Source organism: Ailuropoda melanoleuca, chromosome 4, assembly GCF_002007445.2.
Source record: "Ailuropoda melanoleuca isolate Jingjing chromosome 4, ASM200744v2, whole genome shotgun sequence".
NCBI lineage: Eukaryota > Metazoa > Chordata > Mammalia > Carnivora > Ursidae > Ailuropoda > Ailuropoda melanoleuca.
The window spans coordinates 15,048,847-15,057,893 of NC_048221.1; the positions used below are offsets into that span (position 1 = coordinate 15,048,847).

A 9,047-nucleotide genomic window follows, 5' to 3' on the forward strand; every position below is an offset into this window, starting at 1 on the left:
GCACGCGTCTCCTTGAGGAGACATCTGGTAGACCAGCCCTGCCGCGGGCAGTGGCAGTGGGACTTTACGACCCGTTTAGAAAAAGGCAGCACCGATTTCCGGGTAAATGGTAAAATGACACTGCTGCCTCCCCCCCCGCCCCCGACCCCTTCCCTGCCTTCTGACCTCATGGCACCCAGAGCCCCGGGTTAAGGTCAGCAGTGTCACATCTCCTGACGAAGGAGAGGAGACGCTGCCCACTGCCCCAGTGCCTCTGTTTCTCAACGTGACACAGCATGTCACCTCCCCCTTGAACATGGGAATCACCGGCCCGCCGAGGCGCCTGTGGCAGAGACACACTCAAGTGGATGGGATTGACACGGGCTGGGGCTTGTGCTCATTCTGCAGCAGGCGCCAGGAAGGCCTGGGGTGCAGGGTGCCCCTCCCATGAGGGAGTCCGTGTCTCTTCAGAGGGGGCAGAGTGATCACCCCCAATCACAGCCAGGCATTGGCGTGAGACTCTTTCAGACTGATCTCTCCTTCTAGGTAGTGAACGCTGGGGCTCTTTGCTGCGCTCCCATCAACTTCTAGAAGCCCCAGGTGTGTTCATTTGGATCCTGGGAGGAGCCAATACCAAGATGGGACGTGCAAGAGATTTACTGGGGAAAACATCCATGTGAGAGAACAGGGAGGGAGAAGGAGGAGGGCGAGAGAAGCCCCAGACTGACCCCTATGAGGGAGAGAAGGAAAGGAAGCTTGAGAGTGCTGTTGGAAGGAGTCCTCAGGTCAAAGACACCTGTGGGATGGGGGGAAGCTCGAAGGAACGGGCCTGGGGGCAGCCTGGGAGGACTAGCCTCAGTGCACCTGCGTCCAGAGTACGGCCTCCAGGGCATCAGGCGATCGTGCCCCCCACAGTAGGAGTGGGGAGGGCCCACCAGAGGCCCAAGGGGCCCAGTCCTCTCCCAGCTCTGTCGTCAGCTTGGCCTCTATCCTGGGGTCTGGAGGGAGGGCCGGGGTTCCCCCCTAGAGCAGGGGCGGGAGGGAGGCAGCCGTCCCCACCCTGGAGTGAAGGTCACCCAGGCCGGCCAGCCCATGGCAGCGGGAGTCTCAGTGAGGTGCTTTCACGTCAATGAGGCTTGGCCGTCCTCAGAGGCAATCAAACCATGAAATCTTTTTCAACACAAAAGGCCCATTTATTTTGACAAGAAAAAAAAATAGTGGCCCCGACCAGCCCTCAGATGTGGTGAGTGCCCTGCGGACACCCGCTGTGCCTTATGGTACGTCCACAGCTCTCAGAGGGCGAGGAGCAAATCTTTTTCATGTTTTGGGGTGTTTTCTTTTTAAAAACAGACTTTGAGAATTGTGAGCATTTTTGAGAATTGTGAGCATTTTTCATTTCCCAGTATTTCCCCTTTTGAGCTCCCCCTAGCCTGGTTGTGCCAAACTGACCGAGCATGAGGCACGGCCTTGGCCGTAGGGCTGCATGCTTGGCTGAGGCTAAACGGAGGGGACAGAGTGGGCATGAAGACGTCAGCCAGCCTGAAATGAGGCAGGTGAAAATAAACAGGGCATTCTTCCCTCCTGTCTACAGGGCTCACATTCTCCAAGCGGAGGTCGCGTCTCCCAGATCCCCCAGATCGCAGGTGGGGGGGCTGCTTCACACCCAGACCCTTGAGTCCGGCTCCTCTGGTGGCTTCTAGGCTCCTCCCCGGGCAGCCCTCCGGCCGAGACGTGCCTTAACCACGCCGATTAATGAAAATGTCACGAGCACGTTTCCCTTTTCGATGTTGCCTTACAAAGGTAGCAAGGACCTCCCCGCGTCCCCTGCCCTTCTGGAATTACCCCCTTCTTATTACTCACATAAAACAGATGCAGGCCCAGGCCGCGAGCCCCGGGGGAAGTCGTGCCGCTCGGCACAGAAGCTGGCCCCGCCAGTGAGCTCCATGTGGCACGGCGCGTGGACACCTTTCCACCTTCCTCTCTCAATTTCCCAGATGCTCTTTCTTCTCTTCTCTTCCTGCCTCCCTGGCCGCTCACCTCAGCCTCATTTTCTGGCTCATTCCTCTCTCGGAATGGTGCGTGCCCCTGTGAGCCTCTGTTTCTCCATCTGTAAAGTGGAAATAATAAGGGGATTTATCTCTAAGCTGTTGTGAAAATTAGAAGAGGTAATTTGTACGAGCTCTTGGCGCCCCGTGAATGCCGCTGTGATCAGCATCATTGTTAACCAGGACAATATCCATTCATCCAGTAACCGTTCACTGAGCAGCGTGGGGGACCCCAGGCAGAGCTGGCAGACCTGATCCCCACCCTCAGGGAGCACACAGCTTCCCCCGCCCCGGGCACATGGCGGTGCTGGGAACAGAAGACGTGGTTCCCCTGCAGACTTGGGAGGCAGGCATCCGGTGATAACGCACACCTTGGAAGCAGCTGCAGGGGCTTTGGTAGCCGAGGGAGCACTCCGGCGATCGTGTCGTGACAGGTGGTGTGGCACACGGCTGGGCTGCCTGGTGCCCATCCCAGATCTTAGCTTAGTTCCTCTGTGCCTCGGTTTCCTCTTCAATACAGAGGAGAGGATCCCAGGATCTCTCTGCTGAGCCGGTGAGGGGATTCAACACCGTCACATCCGTGGATGTAGAGAGTGGGGCCTGGGAGGTGCAGACTTCCTCGGGGGCAGTGAAGAGACTGAGGCAACCCGTCGCTTCCGCAGCACGGTGGAGTTTTTGCGAACACACCTGCCGCATGGGCTTATCCCGCAGACAGGCCAGCGCAGGTGTGACACGGCGTGTGTGAGTCAGCCGTTGCTGCTGTGCGTGGGCTGGTGGGAGCCTGGAAAGAGCCTGGAGGTCTGTGAATCGGGGACGGGTTAAGAAGTCCATGAGTCAGCCAGCGAGAGAAGCATCAGCCCGCACAAAGAGCAAGGCAACCGCGTATGAAGTGATGTGAAAAGATTTTCGAGAGTCTTGTCCAGTGCACCAGGCAAGGGGCAGGGGCGCCTGGGTGGCTCAGTCATTAAGCATCTGCCTTCAGCTCAGGTCATGATCCCAGAGTCCTCGGATTGAGTCCCGCATTGGGCTCCCTGCTCAGCGGGAAGCCTGCTTCTCTCTCTCCCATTCCCCCTGCTTATGTTCCCTCTCTCACTATCTCTCTCTCTGTCAAATAAATACATAAAATCTTAAAAAAGAAAGAAAGAAAGAAAGAAAGAAAGAAGAAAGGAAGAAAGAGAAAGAAAGAAAGAAAGAAAGAAAGAAAGAAAGAAAGAAAAGGAAAAAAAAGAAAAGGTCAAATTATAAAACAAAGAACAAGGCAAGGGGCAGTGCCATGGTACCTTCTGTGTCACAGAAAAGGAAGACGGGAAGACATGGACGTCATGCCTGTGTACTTTGGTCATATGATGGTGGCTGTCTCGGGGTGGCGGTGGGGGGGACGTGCTCATTGACACCTCTTGCATTTGAGACTGTGGGCATGTATCACTTGCTGAAGAGTCACGAAGCAGATGCAGACCTTGGAGCTGGTTCATGAAGGAGCAGCCCAGGTCCCAGCGTCCTGTGGGACATCTTTGGCGCTGCTCAGAGCAGACGGCGCTGGGCGGGATTGGGCCGGGGCTGGTGGGGGGGGGGCCCTTCCCCTGTGGGTGTGTGGGAGCCACGTGGGACCCTGTGGCCAGGCACGTGCCTGCAGCTGGGCCTTCCCCGTGTGGTGCAAGGACCAGGATGGGGGCCTGAGACTGGCGGAGAGTGGGCTCCAGCCGCCACACACGGCCAGGTCATGGTCTGAATATCTGGGTCTGGCCTGGGCAGCTTTCCAGGGCAGACGTTCACGGCACAAAGGCCCAGGAAAAAGCCTTCACCACATCTGTTTCTCTCCACGCACGGGGCAATTCCACAGTGAAACCCGAGGCCAGGGCGGCCCAAGTTCCGGAAAGAGATTTGCGGGGGCCAAGATCTCCTGGCCAGCTCTGGGCATCAGGGGGATGGAAAGAGCCCAGAGGAACCTGGGTTCTTAATGCTTCATCCATCTGTTTGGCCGAAATATAAAGATCCTTTTCAGAGCTCTCCCTGAAGCAGCCCTCCGGCTTTAGGACACACGCAACATTGTGCGCAGGGACATTCCCTGTAGCCAAGCGAAAGCGACAGAAAGGCCCTTTCAGTTATCTGCAGAATAAGCAGGGCTCTGTCTAGAGACGGGGGCCCCTTGCCTCACGGGCCCCTTGGTAATTCGCAGGCTAGCTGGGCGTCACTGACTTTCTGCAGTCGCTTGGATTAGGGGTTTGCGAAAGCCCTTTCGTCAACAATTCACCTATGTAAAAAATATGTATGCATGCAAACATATTCGTAAGTCAAATATCCTTTATACATTCAAATACACATGCACGTATTTATTTATCGTCATGCTCTTGACTAGCAAGATGGAGGATATAGGATGTAGTTTGAATATTTGTACGAGGTAATCGCCAAGCTCTACAGAAGGTTTGCAGGGACACACAAAGCTACCAGGGTAATAAGATAGCTGCCTCTTATCTCTCCAAATCGGGGTCACGGTTAAGTCCAGTGAATTTTGTCCACCTGTGGATGATAATGCCTGTACTCCCTTTTCTGATGTATTTCCCAAGCATTTTGGGGCCCTACCACGTGCCCAGCATCGTTCTAGGTTCCTGGGATGTCTCAACGAGCAGAATGACCAATGATCCCTAGCCTGGCAAGGTTTGCATCCCTGTGAGGAGACAGGCTTTCATTGCTGTGTCATGTACGGATGGGGCAGCAGAAAGGGAGTCAAGAAGGGCTGAGGGCTGGCCTGAGGGTGGTAAGCCAGGGAGTCACAGGGTTATGGGACATCAGGGGAGGGGAACAGGTTGTAGGCAGGAGAAATGGCAACTGTCTTGCTCACGCTACTTACATTGCACTCACTTGGCAGGAGCCCGTCCTGGTTAGATCTGGCTCTCCACCTACCTCACGCCCACGTCTGTGCAACTGAACCTTGGCTAGAAAGAAACACGTCACCGTGCTGGCCGGCCTCATTGAAATCCATGCCCCGGGTCTCATCCATGTTTCTCCAGGCCACTCACTCTCCCACTGCCCTAGACGGCTGGCTCCCCACAGCAATTCCCCTGGCCTCCCTCTCAGCTAACTCTCCTTACTGCCTCTTTCACTGAGAAAACTAAAGTAATGGGGAGAGCTACGTACCACTCCAAGATTCCAACCCCTTAGGTACCTACCTACCTGATTCTTGCCCACATCCTTTCTATTATCATGGAGGAAATATGCACTGGGGCCTGGTCCTCTCTGCCACTGGGCATGTCACTCCAAACATTCCCTTCTCTCTCTCCTCCAAGAGCAATTCTCCTCCCCCGACTCCCACCTAGCGCAGTCAGCCATTCCCATCGACATAGAAACGTGTACCATTTCCCACATTAAAAAAAAAAAATCTAAAGAAACCTCTGTTGATGGCATTTCCCCCTCGATTCCACTTTACCCAACAAAACCCCTGAGAAGAGCTGTTTAGATGTCTATCTCCAACATGGCTCCTTCCATTTGCTCTCCTTCAAGTCTGTGCTCAGTGAGACCGTCCCTGACCAGTGTATTCAAAATGGCGTCCCTTCCTCATCCTCTTCCTGGTTTCATCTTTCACCGCCTCTCTCCTCACTTTCTCATGTCCTCCACGAGGCATGTATCTGCTTTGTTTATTGTCCCCCCTGCCCCACTGGGATGTAAGTTCAGACAGGACAGGCATGTCTGGCTATTTTGTTCTGTATCCGCAGCACCTGGGGAAAGGGCCCAGGGCATCCTAGGGGCTCAGTGAAGTTTGTTCAGTGAGTGAATGAAAGCAAGGTGAGCTTATGAGCCAGGGACGGTGAGGAAGTCAGTGTGGCTGGAGTGGAGGAAGCAGGGGGGATAGAGGGAAATTAGGAGGTAGGCACAGGTGGCAAGAGGCTGGATCCCATAGGGTCTTGGGGAGGATCTTGCTCTCAGGGTAGTTTGGGGTGCTGCCAGATGGTCTGGAGCTGGGGAGGTACGCGATCTGATGGATGTTACTGAGATTCTGGGCAGGTCAGGTTGAAAATTCCACATCTCACAAGTGTGCTCATGGGCGGGCACTTCTTTTTTTTTTTTTTAAGAGGGAGAGAGGGGTTGGGGAAGGGTCAGGGGGAGAGGGAGAATCTTAAGTAGGTTTCTTGCCCAGCACGGAGCCCGACACGGGGCTCCATCCCACACCTTGCGATTGTGACCTGAGCTGAAATAGAGTGGGACACTTCCCTGACGGAGCCACCCTGGCGCCCTGAAGGCGGGTACTTTTTACATCCGTGTGCTCATGAAAGTAAGCTTCGACACTAAAGGAAAGCTGCGTGTGGACAATGGCTTTGGTTCCCCAGGCAGGGCCATGGGGAATGATCACCGCCTTGGAATGGCTTTCCTGGTAAAATAGAATGTGGAACATTTCTCAGCCAACAACACAAAACATTATCAGTAAACGTGAAAACAAAACCATCCATGCTCTGCCTACTCGTTGATACAAATATTGAGCTCGCCAGTTTCTTGCTTTTTAAGCAACTGATGCGCAAGGACCGACACATATTTTGACATTCTAATCAACAGATGTTTCCAAGCACACAGAGAACAGACGACACTGGCCTACATTAGATAATCACGGCCGGGAGTCTAAATGTTGGGCACAGAATTGGAAAACATGTCTGTCTTTAAAATAGTAAACAGCAGTGGTAAAATCTGCAGTGGGCGGCCCGCCATGTCTGAGTTCCCCTTCCCAGTAGTACATTACGTGGTTTGAGGCTCATGGGAAACCATCTTTACAAGCTGCTTTGTAAAGGTGTAAGGTACTCCACGGACCGAGAGGGGACAAGCCAGTCCAGTAGGGAAATATGCAGATGGTGGGTTCAGGTGTCTGTGTTTAGTGCGTGTAGAGAGTGCAGTAGCTTCCAGAACTGCACTGGGGATGGGGAGTAAAACGCATGGCTTCTGAGCCCTCCAGGCAAGGCAAAATGAGGGTTGGGGTGGGGAGCAGTGAGGGCCCAAGGATTATGGGCCCGGGCACTGCTGCCCAGTTAGCATGAAAAGAGAAAACTGGTTTACCAGGGACCCTGGCAGGTGCTTGTGGCTCCTACTACCAGGGTTCCAGCTCTTAGAACCGAACACCCAGGAAGCTGGCTCTGGGCTTGTTGGTCTTCACCCAGGCCACGTGCTCCCAGCCACGTGCTCCCAGCACTTTGTCAGTGACATCCCTAATACTTGGGCGTCAGGGAAAGTGGGCCACAGCTTTCTACTCCGATAGATGCCATCACCTCTCCGTGCGCCGAGAGGGAGCATGGGACTTGGGACCCTGGATCGGTGGTTCTCAAGCGTGGTACCTGAACCTTCGTCAGCATCCTGGAATTCGTCAGAGATGCAAATTCTCAGAGCTCACCCTAGACCCACTGAATCGGAAACCGGTGGTAGGTCCCACCAACCGGTGTTTAACAAGCTCCCTAAGGAATTCTGATGCGCGCTCTCAAGTTCGGGAACCACAGGTGCAGATCAGTTCCGGGTGATGCTGATGCTGCTGGCTCCGGGACCATACTCTGAGAACCACTGTTCTAGAAAGTTCATAAGCCTGTCACTCACCTTGTGAGGAAGCCCAGTTATGAATAAATACGTATTGCTGAATACATAAGAACTGTTTAATAATGATGATCTCTGAGCAGGGGATTGTGGGCAGCTCCTTAAAAGTTTATGTACCTTGTTCCAAGTTGTTATCATAAACAGCTATTACTTTTGGAGATAAAAATATTAAAAGACTTTGTAAAAGTAAAAATACTTCATTCTGTATAGTTCTCTACTGCAGTGCTTCTCACACACTATTGTGCAAACAGAGCACTCGGGAATCGTGTTAAAATGAAGAGGCTGGTTTAGTAGGTTGGATGGAGAGGGGAGTCGTGAATTTCTCCCTTTGCAACAAGCTTCGTGGTGATTATACACAAAGCACTTTTTTTGGTATGTTTTCTTATTTGTTGCTGGCCACAGTCCTGGCAGACAGAGTCACTGATTCACTTTTTCAACCGTCAGGTGCAACCGCCCACCGAACACACTGGTAAACAGAGAAAGAATTACAAATAGTGATCAGGACTGATCGGAAAATAAAGAGGGTGCCTAAAAAGAAGTCCTCTAGGAGGAGGTGATTTCTGCAGAATGGGAAGGATGAGCCACGAAGTTCAAGGTCGGGCTCTGGGCCGGCACCGGGAAGCTCCTGCAGCAGCACGATCAGGCTGGGGAAGGCCCTGGTAGGGGGCTGATTTCAATCTAAGCCCCGGGGAAAGCACTGAGGGTTTAAGCCGGGAAGGATCACTCTGGCTGCGGTGTGCGACAGGACACCTCTCCAGGGTCACCTCGGAGGTGGTGCAGGGAGCGCCGGGCCATGCGGGGCAGTCCTGGAGTCAGGCCCCGCGCCCCCGCGGTCGCGCGGACCTGGGGGTCAGAAATCCCCACAGGAATCAGGAGTCACCAGGGCGCGTGTTTTTACTGCTGCACTGAGCATTTTGAAAGCGCGCGCTCCGGGGAACAACGTGACTTTTTTCTTTTACCCTTTTCAGAGGACCTGGACTCCCACGCTGGCATCTCGGACACTACTCCTTCTGTGCCTTAGTCTGCCCACCTGTTAAAGAGAACTTCGGGTGATATCCCGGGCCTCCCATCGCGCACCTCGGGCAAGCCGGGAGGCTGGCACGGCCCGGGCGGAGGCGGCCTCGGGCGGCACACCGGGTTGACTGCCCACCCTGGGAAACTGAGGCACGTTGGGGCGACGAGGGAGGGCCCTCGAGACTCCCGGAAACTCCAAGCGGCACGTCGCGGGCCCCGGGCGGTCTCAGCGCGGAGCCCCCCCGCCCCTCCCCCGGCCAACGCGGCCAGAGGCGAGGCCGGATCGGAGCACGGGAGCGGGGCCCGGATCGCCGGGGGCCGCGGTGGCAGGAGCAGCCCCCGCGCGATGCCCACTCGCCGGCTCTGACACAGGCCCCGCGTCCCCCAGCCCGGCCAGGAGTGCGGGCGTTGGGGCCACGCGGCGAGGCGCAGGCCCCGCCCCGGGGC

The 9,047-nt window shown here is 54.9% G+C and overlaps 1 long non-coding RNA gene across 1 annotated transcript in view; it reads right to left on the minus strand.

Annotated features, from left to right (window-relative positions):
* Positions 1-937: 937 nt before the first annotated feature.
* LOC117801887 overlaps positions 938-9,047 on the minus strand; it is a 12,078-nt gene continuing 3,968 nt past the window's right edge. The window contains exon 3 of the long non-coding RNA XR_004624668.1: positions 938-2,086. This is a non-coding gene — a long non-coding RNA (uncharacterized LOC117801887). The remainder of the gene's footprint in view (positions 2,087-9,047) is intronic.